General features: G+C 36.5%; 2 long non-coding RNA genes across 3 annotated transcripts; one reads left to right on the top strand and one right to left on the bottom strand.

Moving 5' to 3' along the window:
• Positions 1-12,290: 12,290 nt before the first annotated feature.
• LOC125686258 (uncharacterized) lies at positions 12,291-21,961 on the bottom strand. The gene is made up of 4 exons (XR_007373726.1): positions 20,971-21,961; positions 16,183-16,313; positions 14,240-14,292; positions 12,291-12,909 (listed from the first exon to the last, which is right to left on the bottom strand). It is a non-coding gene; the product is annotated as an uncharacterized LOC125686258 (long non-coding RNA).
• On the top strand, positions 18,764-22,007 carry LOC125686263 (uncharacterized). 2 transcript variants are annotated; one of them, XR_007373728.1, is made up of 4 exons: positions 18,764-18,937; positions 19,031-19,184; positions 19,453-19,668; positions 21,956-22,007. It is a non-coding gene; the product is annotated as an uncharacterized LOC125686263 (long non-coding RNA). The 2 variants fall into 2 exon arrangements; XR_007373727.1 differs by lacking the exon at positions 21,956-22,007 and having other exon boundaries at positions 19,453-20,972.
• The last annotated feature ends 275 nt before the right edge of the window (positions 22,008-22,282 follow it).

Below are 22,282 nucleotides of genomic sequence, written 5' to 3'. Positions count from 1 at the left end.
GACTTTGCAGAGGGATTCCACAGCCAGCAATTAGAAATACTGAATACAATGTTTGATCTGAAATCCTTTCTCTTCTATTTCCTGTTTCTGCCGCTGCCAACTTGAGATCTAGAGTTCAGAAGATACTGCTAAGAAATGTCCTCCTCTCACTGCTGAAACAGTAGAAAAGAATTAAACTAATATTTTCTTATATTTGTAGGCTTTTAGTGACTTTTTATGTTGTAGCCAATGGCAAAAGGGTTCTCTGTAGATGCCCTGATGTACTGGATCTCTCACCTAGCTACTTTCATTATAAGACATAGAGCAATGTTTGTTAGCTCTCTTTCTGATACTCTTTTATTTTTTTCCCTAAAAAATAGGCTACGCTTCCGTAAAGAAGCTGAGAGTGCTCTTTCCTGCCCAGATAAATTTAACTGTCTTGAAGTTGCTATTATGTATACAGGCCTTCTAATGGCATACATTTTGCTTCAGATGTCAGTATCCTTGACTCAATCTCAGTCTTATGTTTGTCTACAAAGTGCAATAAATTAGCCTACTAAAAACTAAAAGTGGTTTCTCGGAAAGATAAGTTAGTCTGTCTGGAGCATCTCCATAACATAACTCAGTTAATTTGGATATTTTATTTACCGTTAGCTGGCTTTAGATGGAATTCAGCAATAAAGTGTAGAAGAATTGTATTATGTCCAGAATTTTTGAGATTGAAAGCTACTGTAGTTCTACTAGGGCAACTAGAAAAATGCCAAAATCACTATTATGATGTAAGTTCAAAGTTTACTTGCAAAATAGTTATTAGTTTAGTTCATAAAGTGCCTGCCAAAATGGAAGTTGCTGTTATTACTTCTTTCTGTTCCAACAATGGATAATAATCAAATACACTGAATTTAAGGTTATAATAATGTATTGGATTGAATTTTTAATTTAAAATATTTAAGTGAAAAGCACTTCTGTGTCTTATAAAAGTGGTAATCATGAACACTGAAGTTACACAAACCATTGTTTTTAAGTCAGCTCCAACTTCTTCCATCAGTGTTACTTATGCATTTATGTACCCACTGGTAGTGCATTTGGTGAAAAATGTCATGTATTGCTTAAAAGGAATAATAATAGACATGGAAATATTTAAATTCTTATAATAAACATTTTACTAGAAGAAAAGTTTTGTATTGACAAAAAATATTTTCTATGTTAGATGCGGATCTTTCAGTTTTACTTTTAGAAGGTGATATTAGAAGACTCATATACTGTAATTTATAATCTGTTAATATTTTTCCATGCATTACTTCTAAAATTGCCAGAATCAGATTTTATTCTTCCAGTTAGCTTATCAATGTTAGTAATTTTTTAAATTTCTAATGGCAGGTAGAACAGGTATACTCTCCTCATTTATTTATTTATATATATATAGTTATTTATTTATTTTAAATACAATTGTATTACGGAAATAATAACTGAAAATAATGATTAATAAATACTACAATCTTCACACAACTTCTGCTTAAGTCCTATAGGAATTTATTTGAAAATCCATACTTTCCTTTTAAGAGTACTCCACAAAATGGATCTGATTAAAGATCTGAACGTTTTAGTGTTTGTATAAAGAAAACTCACACCTGTAGTAAATTTGCCACATTGATTGTAAGAAAGAGTTTAGCTGAAGGAAACAAGTTCATTACATGCAGTAAATGAGGCACTTTTCAGTTATCTTTCTTGTTAAATACCTAAGTAGGGCTTAATTAATGTATGTTAGTTTGAAAATGTTAATGTAATATCTCTTCTTTCAACATTATAAGACTTCTGTAGTCTTCAGTATTACTCTGTCTCATCTGTAGTGGTGAATTTAGTATCTCTTCCAACACTAACTAGGGTGAGCATAGGGGGAAATAATGTGGCTGGTGCTTGGTCTTTGTGAGGAAACCAAAAGTGAGGGGGAACTGAAAGAAGAGATGTATACAACACTAGATTGAATGTGGATGCCTCAACCCTGGAGGTGTTTAGGCCAGGTTGGATGGGGCCTTGGGCAATCTGATCTAGGATCTAGCAGCTGGCAGCTCTGTCTGTGGCAGGGGGGGTTAGAACTTGATGACATTTCAGGTCTCTTTCAAAAAAAGTGTAAATTTGCTGAAAGATTTAATGTACACAATATGAAGGCAATCTTTTTTTTCCTCCTTGCTTCTTTTGGCTGGTTATAACAGAATGGTAAAAAAAAAAAAAAAAAAAATTACTGGAGCCACCTTGCATTTCCATGTCAGTTGCTATTTTGTTTTATTTTGTTTTTGTTTGGTACATAGAAAGCTGTTTTCCAAATAAAAGGGGATCAGATTAGAAGATCATCTCAGAACAGAAGAAAGGAGCTCAGTAAAAGTCTCTTGCTGAAGCGTGGTATTGTTAATTGCCTCTCCCACTATAAAATTCTGCTGTCTGAGAAAAGCTGAAAGTGCTACAAGTAGTGCTTTAATCTGTCTTCAAGCAGTGGGTGCCAACAAGGATAGAAGACAGCCAGCAGTCTGTTTTTTGTTTTTAGACTTTCTTTTTTTTTTTTTTTTTGACACCAGCTGGCACTGAAGTACTTGATATGTTGAACAGGCAGGAAGGATAGCTATGAAATGGTTTAAAATAAGTTTGAGGAGTACTGAGATCTGTGTTAAAACTAAACATATGAAAGATGTTTCTAAATTTGATAGGAAATGTAGATGAAAAGCAGAGCATTTGTAAGTGTTTAGAGGTTGAACATCCTCAATTTTGAGAGGCTGAATCTCTGGTGATAGGCCAGATTTGACTGCAATATGCAACAAAATTTTCTAGAAAATGTACTGCTGAGATTTCCAGAATTAACCCTTGCAAAGCAAGTACGGTTCTATTCCTCATTGGTTTGGAGTCAGTGTTCTGACCACTAGCTAAGATTTGCTGTTTTTTTTTTAATCCTCACTTTCTGTCATTATACAAATATGAAGTTTATTAATTCCTTTTGTGGGCAAGATTTCCTTGCTCTATTTTTGATATCTCAAATAATTGTGGAGATCCTATATAAATTTACACATCAAGAAGGACTGTTTTGTTTGGACAAAATGTCCCGAAAGTTTTTTGGAGTCAAATACTTTGCAGTTGTTTTGCTGCTGCTCTGCATTTCCATTTTGGAAAAAGAGTGTGAGATGGTAGGTCTATAAGATAAATTTGTCTCAAATGGATAGTACATCTTGGGTATGTTCTAATTTAGCTTTTATATTTCATCTGATGTTGAGATTATTTAGGTCTTTAACATAGTTATATGCAAACCAACCTGTGTGCATACGCTTGTCCTCTCAGCAACAGAAGTGAGGGATGATTCAAATTTTCATTAGAGTAATTTTCGTATGTATATTTACATTTGTCTGAAGGTATGCAGAAGATTTATAAGCCAGAGCTTGAAGGTTGTTTGGCAGTGCTGTGTAGCGTACATATAAACTGTAAACATTTGTGCCAAAATCTGAAGATGTGCCCATGGTTCATGTTAAGAATAGGTCCAAATTTCCATCCGAACCAACAGATTCAGCTCAGATTTTTCTAAACAGCTCCTCATCACATGTAGAACTGTTTGTCTCTCTACTTTTTCACTGATAATCTTGTTTTTTCAAATACAAAACACAATAAACATTTATACAGTCTGTGGACATACTAAAGAGAGTCATATAAATGTTGTCAATCTTGAAATGTGCAGAGATTTCATGATGGGCTCTTCTGAGAAAGACTTTCAATCTATTTTGTGCAACACTGGCAATGTAGCTTAAGAGATGAAAGTGTAACAGATTTTTTTGGTTTGAAGTACTCTGCAGTACTTCAACGTGCTAATTCTGCAGTATGTATGAAAGCATATCAACAGGTGCACAGTATACTGTGTTTTACTGTATATGGAGGAAAAGTTATTTAGTAGTGATGGGTAATTCTGTATTGTCAGTTCATTAGCAAGATATTTGAAATATCATTCCTCTTCATATTTTTTCACAAAACTCAATATTAGCATTCAAAAACTAAGGAGCAGTTTACAGTTTTGTAGAATAAACTTTTAAAAAGCTAACAAGAGCAATTAAGGTAATCAGTTGTCAGAATTTATGAGCATTAGATTTCAAAAGGAAAAATAATGGGGTATAATAGTAACAAATGCATTTTTCAAGTGTTTATGCTGGTACTCACTTGAATGCTTTCTTTTCTGAGTCCTTTTCTGAGTGTGATCTTGTTCAAGTTGCAGAAAAGGAATTTAGACAAAAGACCTTTGAAGATTAAGTTGTTTTTACCCATTAATATCTGTTATTAAGTAGCAGTAACATTTGCAACAAATAAGTGACAAAAATAAGCTGTACCCACAAGGTGTGGGTATCACTGATTTATTTATAACCAACTGATAAATAATAGAGTCAGAGGCATTTTGTTGTTGTTGTCTGCTTGCTTGCTTGTTTGTTTGCAGGCATTTTAAAGTAATTTTGGTTTTGAAGGCTTCTCTTTTTTCATATTAAGAATTCTCCTGGTGGAACTGCAGAATAGCTTGCAGTGTGTGAGAAAGGCTGATGTTTCAGCCTTTCTGCCTAATCTTTTATTTCTTATTTGTAGTGTTTACTAGTGTACACTACTGTACTGGTCCAAATCCTCTTTGCTGGCAGCACTATGGCATCCCATAAAGATACGACGTTGGTTTAGAGAGAAGCATGTTGAAGAAAGGAATGTTGAAACAGTATGCTGGGGAAAGCAAGAGGATAAAAACATGAGAGCAGGAAAGTTGAGAAATGACTTCAGTCTTCTGTACGAGGTTTTAAGTAATGGCATTTGGCATTGTAGTTTTCAGAACTTCAGAGGAAACACAAAAAGAAAATTATCATATTTTGTCAAGGAGGGGAATTTAGACTTTGAATTAACAGTGAGCTAAAGGTGGATAATAGGTGTGAATTGAAACTAATTGGTGTTTCAGATCATTGAGTTACTTGAAAATAACATGTGTGGTGAGAATTTTGAAAGTTAAGTCTCTCCCTTAAGTGCCTAATTAAGCACAGCTTTGTTAGGCATGGGAGAAGAAAAATGTTATATCTCTGCTTTGTACTTGACTGACATTTAAATGGATGGTCAGTCAAAAGATTTAGGTTCTGTGTGGTAAAGTTCTCTTTCTGATTAATCTGGTCTACTGGTCCAGGAAGGGGTGATGCTCTGAGACATACAGGTGGACACAGGTATAATCAAAGTTGTTCAGAAAATATTGTATAAATCAGAACAAGCAGGTAGTTGGCACAATGGATGAACATTTACAAGTGAATGATTAACCTTCATGCAGAATTCCTACAGCTGAGTATCTAAATCTGCTCACATCCTGTGGTCGGAATTAAAGCACTCACATATGAGTTAGGTTACGACAAGGACAACAAAAACGAGTATTCCAGTGGAGAAGTATCTATTAAAAAGCATGGAAAAAAATCACTTCTACTCCCTCAAAAAAGGACCAACAAATGGTTAAACTAATGTAAAATAAATCGGACAATTTGACATAAAAGATCATTTGCTTTCCAACAAACTATTGGGCTTGCTGGCTACAGTTCAGTGGGAAAAAAAGAACAAACAACAAAATGTGAAGGATAAACACTGTCTACAACAGGTGGAGGTAATGCCTTACTGTATACAAATACTTTCTGTGTGTGTAACCTGGGGACAATTTAGCAGACAATTTTGTACTTAGAAAAATCATGGTTTATACAGAAAAGGAGAACCAAGGATAATGAATTGTCTGCATCTGAAAATACCACAGTAGATCTGAAACACATGTCCTACCACACTGTCTTATGAATTCAAAAGCAGAGGAAGGAAGAGAGATTATTAAATTTAATTTCACTCCCTCATATCACTTTAAAACAGATGTTTAAAAACAAAAACTTATCCCATCTTTCCAGTATTTATTCGTAAGTATTTTAGTATAAATATTTTGTCACTCGAGACATGAAAACAGTGGCCCTTATGATTGTAACAAGAAAGAAATTTTTTAATTATGTGTATGCAAGCCTCTGTTTATCTGTAGAAAGAAAAAAAAAAGAAAAGAAAAAAATAAAACAGAAAAAATGAGAAGTCTGCTGTGAGAAGTATGGTTTATATGTCTGTGTGTGTATGTGCACATGTGTGGTTGGTTGGTTCCAGGGGAAATTGATCCCCGAGGCTTCCCTTCCTCACCATTTTTTTTTCCTCTCAATCTCACGCAATCAAGTGCTGATATTTTCGTGGGAATATAGCTTAGATGAATTGTGATTTACACATTTAGGAAATAGGGAGTAGTATGATGCATTTTCTCAAGACTAAAGCATACAAATTAATTTCTGACACAATTTAGGTGTCTGCAAGTAAAAGGGAAACTTGTTAAAGCTGACATGTTATGAAAATAAGTCATTTTCTTCACATTCCTACTAAATGTGAAAGGCAAAATTATGCAACTATTCAGGTAGTGCTTTGCAGTCCAATAGACTTGTCTGGAGTACTAGACTCTGCATTGCAGTAGCAACTGCAGTTCTGTGTTTCCAGCTTTGAGATGTAAAAGAAGAGGGCCAAGAAATAATCAGTTTCTCCAGCAGCATGTTTTGCAGAGTTCATCCAATTTCATAATTATCAGCAATAGCACTTTTTCTTCCATCTGATTAATAAATACCACCTAGTTTATTCTCACAATTGTCACCTGGATTTTATTTTCTTGAACTAAAAAATATAATTTTAGACAAGAAACAGAGTCATAAATGTTAATCAGAGTCCAATTCCTCTGTGAAGTCAATTTTAAAGCAGGATTAGATTCAATCTGGGCTGTCCTTATTTCCGGTCTACATCTAGTCTCCAGGCTCCTGTTCACTTGTTCAGTATCTGTGAAACTGGTTTCTCTGAACCTTGTTGCCAGAGGATAGGAAATAGGAAAAAATGAAGAAACTTTTCTTTGTAATTTGAGCTGGTTTTGTATTTTCACATCAGCTTTGTTCCCATCCCTTTAGGTTATTGTTTGCTTTTTACCTATTCTTGGTAAATATATTTAAAGGAAATTAAAGTTTATGGTTATGTTCTGAAGTGTAGCACATGGAAGTGTTATCCAGAACTTTCCATTCAGGCAAGTGCAAAATAGGTTTGTCTTTTTGTTTGTTTATTTGTTTGTTTGTGCAGTAGTATGGAAAAGAAAGACGAAGAGAATGAATGAGATGATGGAGACATACTCAGCCCAAGCCACTGATGCTAATCATAAGATCTGGCAAAGATGTTCAGGGTTATGTTTTCACTTCTCTGAGGAACTTATATGCAATTGCCCTTTCCTGTGAGGGCATGACTGTACCACCACCTGGTTCAGTTTAGCTATCAAAGTTTAGCCTGCTGATCTGAGTCATGGAGAAGACTATCTTTGTAAGCATGGTTGATGACAGTGGACACAGAGTGGGGTCACATTCCTCAAAGATTTTACCCCTTGGCAGCAAATCAACCTAACCCTACTTGACTGGTAAAATGTCATGGAAATATGATGCAATGTATGATGACGATATTGAAACTCAGAATAGTTTTGCTTGGGATGCTTTTCTGACATCCTGTGGAGAAGTTGTTTCTTTTTCCCCTGCCCTCTGTGTGTTGTGAATTAACTCTGTGAATCAAGTTTTAAACAAAAATAAGCATTTAAAAACTTTTTTCGTTGCAAATATTTTGCAAAATTTGATACTGCCTAGTTGCTTATCCACATGAACATGATGGAATATTTAACAATCCAATTTCTATTTCTCTTTAATGCTCCTTTAGTCATCACAAGAACTTTACCTTTTAAACATTTGACATTTTGCTTAAATTCAAATATTAAATATTAGTGAGATTTTAATCTGAAACAAAGCATAAGTAGTTCTACTTCAATTTTGTTCCAACCTTGTGTTCACCTTGCAACTATCACAGAGAAGCCTGAAACATTATTACCTATAATTTTTGACAAGCTTATCTCTGAAGAACATTACATGAAGTCCAAAAATCTGACTTCCTATTGTCCACAGAACAAAGAGTTATACCCATTCACCGGGGCAAGAGATGGGCATGGCTATTAAATAGCAATGTTTCAAGGTTTTATAAAGCTGCTGTAAAAGATTCAAAGCAACTAAAAAATTTAATGTTTATGGAATTTGTTCAGGATGTTAAAATGAAAGGTGCAATTTAATCGGTGGCACGCTATTAAGAATTAGCTGTTTTCAACCTTTCTTCATGAAAAATGAGATATTCTTTAATAATTGACTGAATACTCCAGCACCCGCCACCTCTGAGACATTGGAGGTTATTTTCAAAAGATGACCAGAATACAGAAACACTAAATATTTCATCTTAATGATAATGTATGCTGCAAAAGATTTGAACTTTATATTGAGCTTTCAATTGACTTTTGATAAAAGACATTCTGGAATTTCTCTCTCTCCCTACCCCTCCCCCCCCCCATTAACTTTGTGCATGGAGCAGAGGTCAGAGCTAGCATTTAAATTCAGAATTTTTGCTTGTGAAATGGGTATGTTGTTGGTTTAATTTATTCTTACTGCTGTGATTTTTAAAATTTGTTTGGATCAATCAAGGGCTCAAGCAGGTGGACCTCACAAGTTTCAATAAATCCGAGTCCAAGGTTTTGCTCCTGGATCATGGTAACCCTCTCTATCAATACAATCTAGGAGAATGTAAGGGTGGAGCACAGCCCTGCTGAAAAGGACTTGGGGATAGTGGTGGATGGTAATCTGAATATGAGCCAGTAATGTGCCCTTGCCGCCCAGAAAGCCAACTGTATCCTGGGATACATCAAAAGAAGTGTGGTCAGCAGATAGAGTGAGGTGATCCTGCCCCTCTTCTCTGTGCTGTTGAGACCTCACCTGGAACACTGCTTTTGGGTGTGGAGTGTTCAACACAGAAGAGGTGTAGACCTGTTGAATGCACATGGAGATGGGCTATAAAAATGGTCCATGGGATGGAATACCTCCCCTGCATGGACAAGCTGAGAGAGCTGGGGCTGTTAAGCCTGAGGAAGAGAAGGCTCTGGGGAACCTGAGAGCGACTTTTCAATATCTAAAGGGAGGCTGTAAGAAAGAATGAGATAGACTCTTTAGCACGATCTATTTTGACAGAACAAGGGGAAATGGTTTCAATTAAAAGAAAGGAGATTTAGATTTGACATGATGGAAAAGGTTTTTGCATAGTGAGAGTGGTGAAGAACTGGAGCAGGTTGCCCTGAGATACATTGGATGCCCCATCCCTGGAGACATTCAAGACCAGGCTGGATCAGGCTGTCAGCAACTGATCTAGCTGAAGGTGTCCCTGCTTATTGCAGAGAAGTTGTACTAGATGAACTTTAAGTGTCTTTTCCTATTTAAATGACTGTATGACTCCATGGCTTAAGGATACACAGTGTTCAGAATATATATATATTTCAGCATATAAAAATAAAAAGAGAAAAAGACTCCTAATTTGTCCTGCAATGTAGCAATAATAGCTTACCACTCACATAGTTCTCTCTTTTGGAAGAATTTAAAAAAAAAAACCAACATTATCTCTACTGTTTCCAAATATGAGATATGTGATCAATGGTTCTGTGTTAGGATGGAAACCGGTCACAAGCGGTGTCCCTCAGGGGTTGGTCTTGGGACCAGTGCTCTTCAGCATCTTCATCAATGACATAGATGATGGCACTGAGGGCACTCTCAGCAAGTTTGTGGATGGCACCAAGCTGAGTGTTGCAGTAAATACAATGGAGGGAAGGAAAGCCATAGAGAGTGACAGACCTGGACAGGCTGGAGAAATGGTCCCAGGAGCCCAGAAGGCCAACTGTGTTCTGGACTGCATTAAAAAAGAAGTGGTCAGCAGGGAGAGGATGGTGATTGTCCCCCTCTACTCAGCTCTTGTAAGGCCCCATCTGGAGTACTGCATCCAGGCCTGGAACCCCCAGCACAAGAAAGACATGGAGCTCTTGAAGTGAGTCCAGAGGAGGGCCACTAAGATGATCAGAGGGCTCAAGCACCTCTCCTATGGGGAAATGTTGAGGGAACTGGGCTTGTTTAGCTTGGAGAAGAGAAGGCTCTTCCAGTTGTGGCCTTCCAATACTTGAAGGAAGCATATAAGCAGGAAGGGGAATGACTATTTACAAGGGTGGACAGTGATAGGACAGGGGGGAATGATCTTAAACTGAGGCAGGGGAGGTTTAAGTTAGATATTAGCTGGAAGTTTTAACCCAGAGAGTGGTGGATGACATACTGGAACAGGTTGCCCGAGGAGGTTGTGGATGCTCCATCCCTGGAGGCATTCAAGGCCAGGCTGGATGTGGCTCTGGGCAGCCTGGTCCAGTGGTTGTTCACCCTGCCCATGGCAGGGGGATTGAAACTACATGATCATTGTTGTCCTTTTCAACCCAGGCCATTCTATGATTCTACGAGTATCTGTATTAGGCCTTATATTTTCCCTAAATGAAACAGTGAATTATTAGTATTCCAAAAAATAAGTCTTCAGGCATTTATACAGCGACTACCCAGTCACTTAGAAGAATTTAAAAACTACAGTCTTTTGTTATATCTGAGTGTCAATAATGCAATCTAACTTTCGATGATTTTTTCCTTCCTGAACTGACCATCTGAGATTACCTCTTAAGAATAGCCTTGTTCAGAAAAGAGAAATGAATTTATAGTTTGGAAATAGGAGCAGTCAAACCATTTGTATGCTCCATTTCATATCAGCTTCTTTTCTGAAAACAAAGAATTCTTTCTTCTGTTACTTTTATTGTCTTCATAGAATCACAGAATCATAGAAAGGCTTCTTTTGGAAGGGACCTTAAAGACCATCTAGTTCCAACCCCCCTGCAATGGACAGGGTTACTAAGCACAAAATCAAATTGCCCAGGATCTCATCCAGCCTGCCCTTGAATGCTTCCAGAAATGGAACTTCCATAGCTGCTCTGGGCAGCATATGCCAGTGCCTCAACGCACTGAGTAAAAAATCTTTTCCTAACATCTAGCCCAAATCTGCCCTCTTTAAGTTTTAAGTCATTCCCTCTTGTATTATCAGTATCAGACTGTAAAAAATTGACACCTTTCCTGCTTGTAAGCCCCCCCTTTATTCTTTTTGGTTTTTTTTAAGCTACAAAGAGTGAGATGGTTCAGGCACATTTTATACTTTAACTACTGAGTTGCAGGCTGTGGTGTCATCATTTGCACTCTAAGACTCTGAAAAGTCTGTTGACAAAGAGTATCAATGAGAGGCAAATGCATTCAACAACTCCTTGTCTTAAGCCTTGTGAAACAAATAAAACTTGGGATTTACTCCCACCATCAAGAAAGTTGGTGCCAAAGTTCTTGCTGTCTGGACAGGTATGAGCTGGTGCAGAAAATGAAGTTTGGGACTGAAGGATGATGCCAAGGTCTATGGAAGACAAAGAGGAATTCTCAGTCATAGTAGGAGAAGATAAATTGGAAAAAAAAATGCAGAAAAAACAAAATGTTGCTTGCTTTGCGTTATTTAGCTGGATGAATCTTAGAACCTACAAATTCACTTCATCAAGGCAGAGGAAAGAAAGAACAGAGAGGACATCAAAACACGTATATTGTGGCAGATCAGTGACCGTGCAGCTTCTGCAGTCAAGCTCTTTGAAGGGCATGTGCTAAGCTGTAGAAGTTTGAAGTCAAAAATTTTATTTCACTCAGTTATTCATGGTGCTGGTTATGAAATAGCATTGTGCTATTTGTGCAAACAAGTGCATTTTCTCTTTTGGTCCCAAACACTGACATGAGTGTGAGGTGGCGAATTCCGGTGTTGCCTGGGGTTTGTGAGAATGGGGAATGACAGTCCTGACTGATCTCTGAGCAATGGAAGTAGAGCATTTCTTGCTGCCATCAGCTCAGTAGGGGCTCAGTTCTTTTCCATAAGCCTTAAGAGAAGTAATTTCTTAGTGCTTCTTTCTGTCTGTATTATACACAATTGCACAGAAAAGTACGGTGCTGCAAAAATATTCACCACAGTGTAGTAGTTGGGGTATGTGCATGTTACATTCTAATTACCTTAATAACTTTGATTAAGTCTAATTATTATAAAGCATTCGAGAATGCACTGATGTCTTACTGTACAGTTTTTTTCACGTGTAAGCTTAGAAAGGAGACTGAGGAGGAAAGCACCACTGAACTTAAATTGAAAGCTTCACTAAATGAACAACTCCTTATCTCCCAAATATTCCTCAGATATTCTACTATACCTGTTGACAGTAGTTCCTTTGCTTTTCTTGAGTTCATTTTTGTATTTGAAAGTACAGCAACGGCGCATAAAGTATTGGGATGAAAAATAGAAGAAGAAAATATAGTGAACTCTTTCAGCTACCTCACAAATACACATTTGCAGTTGGATATACATGCACAAAAGTCTCTCATGAGAACTTTGTGCAAGAAAATGCACCATGTCTGTCACTAAAAGAAAAAAGGAAACGTCATCACTCCAAGTGGTGTTGATTAAAACAAAAAGGATTTCCTGGTGCGAGCAGTTGAAACAACTGTGTGGAAAGTAGCAAAGAGGTATTACTGTATTGTTGCAGCTTTCTTAGGAAAATTCCAAATAAACTGAAGGATTCTTGTCAATATTTGTACAAGAAAACATGCTGCTGCCTGTTTCTGAGGCGCTTAGAATACGTGTGCATACACACTCTTGTCCCCATGTGCAAAATTCTTGAGAAACTTTATTACAACCAGACAAAAAAGACACACTCGGAGTTTGGTGCACTCTTTCTCATGCTAATATTTACAACATTGATCTGTTATTGTTGGTATTCGATCTACATTTCTTCCAGCTTGAGTCAATGGAAGGCACAGCTGCTGGAACCGTGTATTGTGTGGGCAGCATGCCTTTGTCTTCTGCAGCTGAGGAGTTCTCATGGCCACAATGGCAAGTCTGAGCACACTAAATTAGGAAAGATTATTGTTTCATTTATTGACTACACAAGTTTAAAACAGCAAGTATATCATTTGTTTCATGTTGTATTTGTTAGGGTCATATTCACCAAAAGCTGGACACATGGTCACAAATATAGGGCAGCTGTAGTTCCAGCAACCCCAATAGGGAGAAAATTACAAACATTATTGAAATGGAATTGGATGGTTGGTTGCTTTCACGAGACACAGCCTTCCACCTGCCTTCCCCCATCCATCCATTTGTGAAGACTTGCTGCAAGCTTCCCTTCATCTTTTTGCATCCCAGCTCCCTCCCAGTAAAGTGTTTATCCTACTGTACAATTTGTTTTAAGCAAATCTGGTTTCATAGTGGAAGACAAGCAAGTTCAATTTTTGAGCTCAGTTCTCCAAATGTTTCTTTCATGTAATGGTCTACAGAAAAAGGAAGGCAGTAATTTTAGCTGGAAAGAAATATCACATTGGAGTAACAAAAAAGGAGGGGAGAAAAGAGAGAAAAATCTATTTAACACTTTAGGATATAATGATATTTGAATAATATATTTTTCTGCCATTTATTCAGTTGCGAAGGAACTCAGTGAGTAATAATAGCTGCTGTCAAAGATATTTATATTTAAGAAGGTCTTTATGTAAAATCATTTTTTTTTTTTATCAGGAGTGATTTTTCTCCAGGAGAATTCTGCCATCTCCTAGCAACCGATATGGCTATCTTTTTTAACAGACGCTGCAGTAACAATGGGTGCCTAACCTTTATATGGAAGCATTTGCACATGTACAATCAGGTCACTTATGAATTCAAACCCAGTTTTTAGGGTGCTCTGAGGGAGACGCTGGCTACCACTTGATCTACTGTGCATTTCATCTACCAAAGATTTTTTAATGGCAACCATTTTAATTGTAGCTGAATATTTCCCCGTGAACTTCCAACTAGATCTGCAAAGGGACCCACAGCTGCCTTCTACCTGTGTTCTCTCCCATGAAATGAATAGAATCATTTATCAGCTAAGGTTTTATTTCCTTCTTCTCCTTTCTGACTGTGTCACTCTACTTGCAAAGCAGTAGTATCCCTTAAATTTGCTAGCTCAGGGCTTCTTTAGATATATAAGTATAAAAAAAGTGCACAAAGACCATATCTGCAAGTGGATAATTACAGCTTTGAGATCCGCAACTAAATTAAGTACCTATTACTAACGGTAACTTCTTTCACTTTCTCCACTTGGTCATTTAGGTATTGTGAACCATGCGGATTTAGAAGACTTCCCAGAGGGAAAAATCTGACTAACTGAAGCATGCTCAGGCCCATTTTGTTGATTCAAACTTACATGCCTGAAGACCTGCTGAGGATCATGAGCGCACATAGCACCAGGAGTGAACTCTGTGAAATAAAAAGAGAATAACCATGCAAAAAAACAAACAAAAAAACCCAACAACCCTCAAGTGTGGTACCCCAGGAGTTGTGTGCTACGTAGCTTCCAGAAGCTCAGCTCCACAGGATGTCTGTGCTATAGCCCAAAGGCTATTCTGAAACAAGTTTCAGTAAGAGACCCTCCACATTTCTGCTTTAGAAGTAACTTAATAGATGTATTTATTTATCTATAACTTTTGGATCACATTATAGATGTCTCCCTATAACTTTATATGTTTGTGTTTTTACAGATAGCTTTCATCAAGTAGGTTGGATGCTTTGAGGCTGTAACACTACAGAGTGGTTTTGGATCTAGAAGTTCTTTTAAATTACATTTTTACTTATGCTACTTTTTTTACAAAAATTTTTAATTTGTGTAAATCATAATTGAAATATTTGATTTGTGAGGGACAAAAAGAGAAAACTGCAAAATCTTGGTGTAGGTGAGATTGATAGCAAATGTTCTCTGAGAGTCTGATGTGTGTCATTAGAGTACTAAACCACAAATCTTTAAATTTGTTCTACTAAGAGAATTCATTAATATTAGATGAATTCTATTCACTACACAAGTGCAAAATTTGAGAAATTTAGCCTCTTTTTCTGTTGGTAGAGTATCAGTGATGATAAGCCTCTGTTTCGTATGGGCATAAGATTCAAACGGGTGTTCTGGGTCATGTGGAGCAGCTAGGACCTCCTGAATACCACTCTGTTCTATTCCTGTCAACCACATTGCATTCAGAGATGTACCAAGTTCTATCTTAAAAATAATTAAGCTTCTATCTTACTTCTCTGGCAATTGAAAACCCTCTTCAAATTTTCCAGTGCAATCTTACGCAAGATTTTTTTTTTTAATCAGTCTTGGATGAACTTTTATTTTTCAGCTTTACTAGCTTTTCTTCTTCTCTAGTGTATTCTCTTTTCTCAGCATCTGGTTTGCTAAATTAAGCAAGAATCATCTAAATCCTTCTATTCCTTGGACTATACTTCTTTTTTATGTTTTTATTTTTGGGTATCTGTACAGATTTCTTACTTCTATTATTGTTTGACTTAATGCAGTTATTTCTTACTAATTTCATGATTAGTTTGTAAGCATTAAATAGCCGACATTTATTTAGTTTTGATTGGTCTCAAGTATTTTGTTACTCATAGTCTTTCTTTACATCTTTTTTTTTCAGCTTACCTAGCATCTATTGATATTACAGTATTCAATGGGCTGAATCAAACTCATAATAGGAGGATGGAAAATGTCACGTTGTTTTCTCTTTTGAAGGTTACATTCAGAATTATTTGCAGTAATGCCAGGCAAATAAAATTAGATCATTTTAGAACCATTTAAATATTTTTTTTCTGCATCACACATGCCTTGCCAAGGGTTATAACACAAGAAATCATCCCATTTTATTAGAAATTTATGAAGGTAGTGATTCAAAAATATTTACAGTCTCTCTTCTCATCTCTAGCCTGTTCTATGTCTATTAAACCTTCCTTTCAATCATTCTACATGGTCCTCTTGTTACCTGTAATGAAATTGCTAGATGGCAATGGCTGGATGAGTTATTACTGACTGATTTCAGTGATATTTCTTTTCTGCTTACAAAGTGAACTTCTTTCCCTTGTTACTTGTGTATATATCTAGACTCTAATTAGCTGTTTCCTATTTAGACATCCCAAATGTCTCTACTTGATTTCAACTTGAGTGAGTGAAGCACACTGCAATAAATGAGGAAAAAGCTGCAAAGAAGGAATGTGATTTCTAGGGGGGGATCACTGGTAGATCACAAACTAAAGTATGTATCTGACATAATAGGTCACAGGGCAGGAGAAGGTTTTGGTTCTGAGCAGAAAACATGAAATAATTACCTGAGAAAGTGATAACAGAGAGCAGTTGTACAACACTTCTTGGATCTCTGACTTGTTACTTATGTTGTCCTTGATCTTTCTCTTGATGTTTGCTGTAGTTACTTTCTGAATCAAGTTAGATTTTGTGTATTCTATCAAAAAAAGCAAAGATGAGAAGATTTTTAGGTCAGTTTTTCTTTTGTAACGCAACAAACAACATACCACATATAACCAGAGATCAAGAAAGCTTTTGATTAAGGAAAGGTGTAATTTGAAGAAACATATTTTTGCCAGTAAATGCCAAAGGTTAGTCTCTGCAAGTAGGGAAATAGTTCCTTTTCCACTATAAAAGCAGAAGGGTGTGGGGGGGGAGGGGGGGGAGGGGGCTGATCCTTTTCCTTGCTTGGAAAACGCTGCACTGGAACTTGCTTTCGTTATTGCCAATGTACTGAGAGCTCCCCCTCCTGTTATATCTTCTTTTTAAGCGCGTGCAGATCTCATCTCAAAATCACAGATTTCTGTCATCCATTTTTTTCTGAAGTATGATGTATCAACACAGAGAACACTTTTCAGTGCTGATTATGGACATTTCCACGAGTTTAAGGCTAAATTAAGAGAATGGGGAGGAGGAGCTTCTTCCCAGGACTTTCGCATGCACATGCACTTTTCACATATTTAACTTTGGGAATATGGAATTCATCATTCTTCTTAGTTTTCTGCCTGTAAGAAGAGGCCAGTAAGATTTCATCCTGTAGAAAATTAATGAAAATGTTGGGAATTTGATTTTTAAAATTCCACATACAGATTCAAATTAGAAAAAAATAAAAAAAGAAGTAAAATTTTTCTTGGACAGCCAGATTTAAGGAATATCACCTGTTCAAATTCAAGGAGGGGCACCATGGAAAACCAAGGAAAAAGTGATCAGAATGTCATATTAGTGGCTCATTACATGGGGGCAAGAAAAGCTGAAGACTGGTGAAGAAGACCAACTTGTGACTTTGAGGGAGAAGTATATCAAAAGGAGTTGGATCCACACTGTAGAAGGTTCTTAGTTGTTACCACATCCTTAGTATAGAAATTGAATGCAATATAGATGACGATATAAAACAACAAATTTTAATGAGACTGCTATTGGTATCATATAGTCTTCTAATTCAGAAAACATAGAATCTTGGATGATGGTGTACATCCTTTGTAATGACTTCATTTCTCCAGGTTACTTGATAGCCAATGAACAACTGCAAGGACCATCAAAGGTTGGTAACAGAGTAACATTCCTAGCAATTAATTTTTTTTTTTTTCCCCCAAGGGAAAGAGGATAGAGAAATAACTAGAAATAACCTGCTGGTAAAGTTAAATGGTCAAAGAAACAGATACTTGCTTTTGTGGAACACTGTTCACTTCTGTGCAAAATGTGGGTTGCATAGTTTGAATATCAATAGGTGGCAAATAAGGATTAAGTATCTGTCTGTAGTAGATATTTATAACATTCACATTACTTACCCAATGGAGAAGAATGTTGCTTATATTTGTGACAGACATAAAGAAAAAGATCTCAAAATGAAAAGCAGTGACTACTGAGGTACCCAAGCTTATGACAGTTACATTTTATTTCTATAGACAGAATAGGGCTCCAACCCTGCGTTGGAAATTGTTCTTTAAAAAAAGTTAGATTGTTGTCGAAAAATATTCTCTACCACTTGATATGACATTTCAACATTTATCTTTTCTTGCCTTTTGTATTTTACTGTCTTGTGTCCCTTTACTTCTTCCTTCTATTCAGAGAGCTACCTATTCTATCTGTTCTTCACTACTTTCCTCTACATCCTCCCTTCAGATTTGTCTTCTGAATCAAATACTTCTATTCTGTTTTCTCACAGTAAACACATTTATCCAAAGAAAATGGGTATATAAGACAGAGGCAGAAGGGAAGATTTGAAAGTCACAAAATCTCTTTGTGTAAGGCACTGAAGAAAATGAATAAGAATAAATTTACAAGGTATGTAGCAAGGGTTAATGATATTTTGGACTGTCTTTTATTTTATTAAAAAGTAATAAGTTTTATTTTTCAAGGGTTCTTGCAATTCTTTTTCCACAGATGAAGTTCTTCTGGAAAACTACTCAATTAGTTTTTCATTTTTAGTTAAGAAGATAAGCTAGATTTCATAAGATCTTTTTTTCTCAGTGTACTGAAGTGAAAGACTTCAGTGAAGTGAAAGGAAGTTAGAAGAAATTTATTCCCTATGTTTGAGATTTTTAGTTGTATGTAGATATATTTTAAATAAACTTGTATGAACAAGAAGACATTCCATTTGAGGGGTGGCCTTCCCTAATCATATTTGTCTTCATGAATTCATAGAGAACACAGAAGGACTCAAGAATCTTTTTTTTTCTTCTTTTTTTTCTCTCTCTTCCTTTCTTCTTCATTTTCCTTTTCCTTTTCCTTTTTGTCTATTTATTTATTTGTTTGTTTATTTATCTCTCTCTTTCTCTCTTTCTTTCTCTCTTTTTCTCTTTCTCTTTCTTTATCTCCACTTCTCCTGTTCAACCCTCCTTTACTGTCTTTTGTAGCCTTGCAAGAGATAGACACAAGTCTTGAAAAGTTCTGGGAACCAGTGGATGACGCATCTCTTGAAAAGTTCTGGGAACCAGTGGTTTGCAAAACATAGTTCTGATGACATGAGAACTCAGCAAGTCACAGTTTGAAAGCTGAGACTGGATGCCTGGGAAAGAAACACTGATGTCTGAAAGGAAACAGGGCCTCAGGAAGGATACGGTGAGTCTGGGACTTGCAGAACTCATTGTCTCTAGAACTGCAGTTGCTGAGACATTTCAGTGCTTTAAAACAGTGCTTTTGTTTTGTCTGCAGAAAGGAAGATTACACTTTTAGCTTAAGGTTTGAAACACCAGGCTTCATACTCCATGTAATTTACTGATTCCTTCATTTCTATGAAGCTAAAGAAGACCTGAAGATACCAGTGTATCCCAGGAGATGGAGATCTTAAAGATCCTGACTCTTAAAGGTGAATGTGTCTGTTTTAAAAAAACCTTACTTAAGAATGATTTCAAAAGTGAATCGCATAAAAAAAAAGGGTGTTCACGTCTTTTGTATTGTCTTGGTTTTGGATTTGTTTCCCAGAAGAAATGCTGCTATTCTCTTTCTGTTACATGGTTCACTTTTCTTACAACTCCAGCCTACTGTCAAGCTTGGCAGACTCACATAGTTACAGGAGGGTTTCTGGATCCCACTGCTGTAAAACTGCTCAATAACCCATGCCATTCATTCTGCAGGGACAGGAAAATGAGTCTACTTCGTTGCTGTTGTGTGTACCACATATTGAGGAGTTATGGATAAACAACAGCAGCAGCTAGTGAAGCATCTGTATTTGGCTGGCCACACTAATGGACAAAAAGGAGAATTTTCTTCCTAATTCTTCATTAACATTAGTGATTATGTGTTTATTTGCTGATTACAGATAACTCAGGGCAGAAAACCGTGACAAGAAGGTAAGAGATTGTGTGAAACAGATGGAGAAATGTACTGGGAGGGAGGAAAGGGAAAGAGTGAGGTCATTGCCCTGGAGATTAAAGCACAGTTCAAGACTTCTTCCTATCAGAGAGGAATATAGCAGAGGAATAGTTTTAGAGGTTGGTTTTCATCTGTGTTTGTTTGTTTGTTTGATTTGAGTACGTAACAGTAAGGAGTATAGAATAGGAAGTGAGCAGTCAGAACACAGGTGATGTAACAGATTTTCACTTTTATGTTGTTGCTTTATGGCAAATGACTAGAAATGTTTACCCTAAGAGTGCCGACCCTGATACATGGCTACTGACTGCTGGTTATTTGTACAAGTTTCATTATGGTGGACCAGCAGCAGCTGTGTTTCACAGGGTGTGGTAGCAGTACAAACTGACATAGTAATTTATTTATTAGTAGTGTCACTTAGTTTGAAAAAATGTAATATCTGTAATACAGATTTGCATATATTTTACACAAGAAAGATTTTATTTTCCAAAAGTGCATTTAGATATTTTAAAAATATTTCAGCACTTTCAGCAACCTCAAGCTTGTATGAGTTACCAGAACAATCTCTATGTATTACTCAGACTGAATCACTTTGTATTTTAGGGTAATGAATGGCAGTATTAAGGTAGTTCTGTTAACATTTGACTACTGTCTCTGTTGCTTTACCATAATTATTCTCCTTGTGACATGTTGCTGTAAACCTGGGGAGATGTGTATATTATAGTAAAAATTTAAACACTTTAGAATCTCTAAATTAAGCAGATAAATAGAAAATGTTAAGCATTTATTGCGTATTTCATTTTCTGATCTCAGTGCATTTCCCAGTGAAACAAAAAATCCTGAACAGCTTTATTAATATATTTCATGGCATTCCTGTGTTATGGGAACAATATATTCTCAAGCGCTCCATGCATCTGAAATTTGTCTCGATGTGGCCCATTTATTTTAATTTCAGTCTGTCAGTAGAAAAAAAGAAGTAATTAAACTTGTGACTAGCATGGAGAAACGTTTTGCGTTCTAAACTGTAGCTTGATACTCAGTAGTTTCTTTATATTTCTTCCAGTTGTCAGATCAAAGTCTCTCAAGTACTATAACTCAGCCATGCTTTGATTAATTACTTCACACAATGAATTTGCAAATTATATTTCTGAAGTGATTTATGTACTTTTAACTCCAATCAACTCTCTCTCCTCCCTGCTTTTTTTTCCTTCCTCTCTACTCCAATCTCTGTTCTGATGTTATTTTATGCTTAACAAATCCGTATAAACAGAGCAAAGTCTTACCTGAACAGTGCAACTGAGCAGAACTATAGGGATCACTTAAACTGTCATCACCCACCAGCAGTCCTCATCAGGTCATTAGCCTCACTGCTTTGTGCAAATACATGAAGTCCCTCCCTAAGAATTCTCAGCTACAGTGGTTTTGTTCCAGATAGAGCTACTGGAATAGCTGAGCTGAGGCAACATTTAAGATGCACGTTCAAACCAAATATTTGATTACTGCAGTTAGACTTTGGTAAATGGTATTTGGAGAAGTAATAACTTGTTCACAACAGAGATGTTGCTTGTCTGGGCAAAGTTTAGTATTTATATTTGTGGTTTCATTGGACAGTTTCACATGACATACTGTTATTCATCTTTCACCCATTTGCATTGCACAGTGGTATCTAATCTCTCTTTGAATGTATTGTGTTCATAAATATCCATGCTGTCCATACAACTTGATCTGATATACCTCTGAAAGAGTGTTAAGATTTACTTCTCTCACTATCCCTAAGTCATTTCCTTAGCTCTGAAACAATGCATACATTCACCACCTTTAGAAGTAATTTTGATCTAAGTGCTGCTTGGCTTTAATTAAGGGGTTAACTGGACAAGGAGGATTCCTTCTTACCACTTCAATTTAATTGTTTTGCCCATCCATATAGAAAACTGCACAGAATACATGTTCAGTGCTAAATGAGCTGAGATCCTGAAGTAAGAATTCACTCCCTGACTTGCTTTTAAAGTATACTAACTGGTCTCTGTGAGACAAAACCCAGCCATGGTTTTGGGGGACTGTTCATTCTGAAGGCCTCTCAAGACAGGAAAAATAAATTCTAGTAAAATTCAGTAAATTTGGCTCTTTAACACTTATGCCAAGCTTTAAACAAACAAACACTTTTGTGCCATGTCCTAGGACACATAACTTTATTAGTGTATGATACATAACTTCTGTGCTGGTGGACTACAGCTTTGATCTCATGATGTTTTAAACACTCTTAACCAGGAGAAAGCCCACAAAAAATACACGGAAAACCACCAAAATGGGGCAGTGGGGATACCTGTGGCAAATGTCATACAGATGAAGCCAGTCTGCTGTAGATGAGGACAGTCAAGGCACAGATATGAAGGCATTCTACAGCACCTGGCCCAGAAGAGAACAGTCAGCCTCTGAGACATAAACATTCAGTCACATATATACAACACCTTTGGATCATGCTGTCTGTCTCAAGTTGTGTCTCCAATGACTGCTAGTAATGGAAGCTTGAGGTAATGAGTATACATTTTAATAAAATGTAGAGTGATACTTCTATATAGAATTATAGAATCTCAA

This window comes from Lagopus muta, chromosome 1 (genome assembly GCF_023343835.1).
Source record: "Lagopus muta isolate bLagMut1 chromosome 1, bLagMut1 primary, whole genome shotgun sequence".
Taxonomy (NCBI): Eukaryota; Metazoa; Chordata; class Aves; order Galliformes; family Phasianidae; genus Lagopus; species Lagopus muta.
This window is presented reverse-complemented; position numbering and strand designations above follow the sequence as displayed.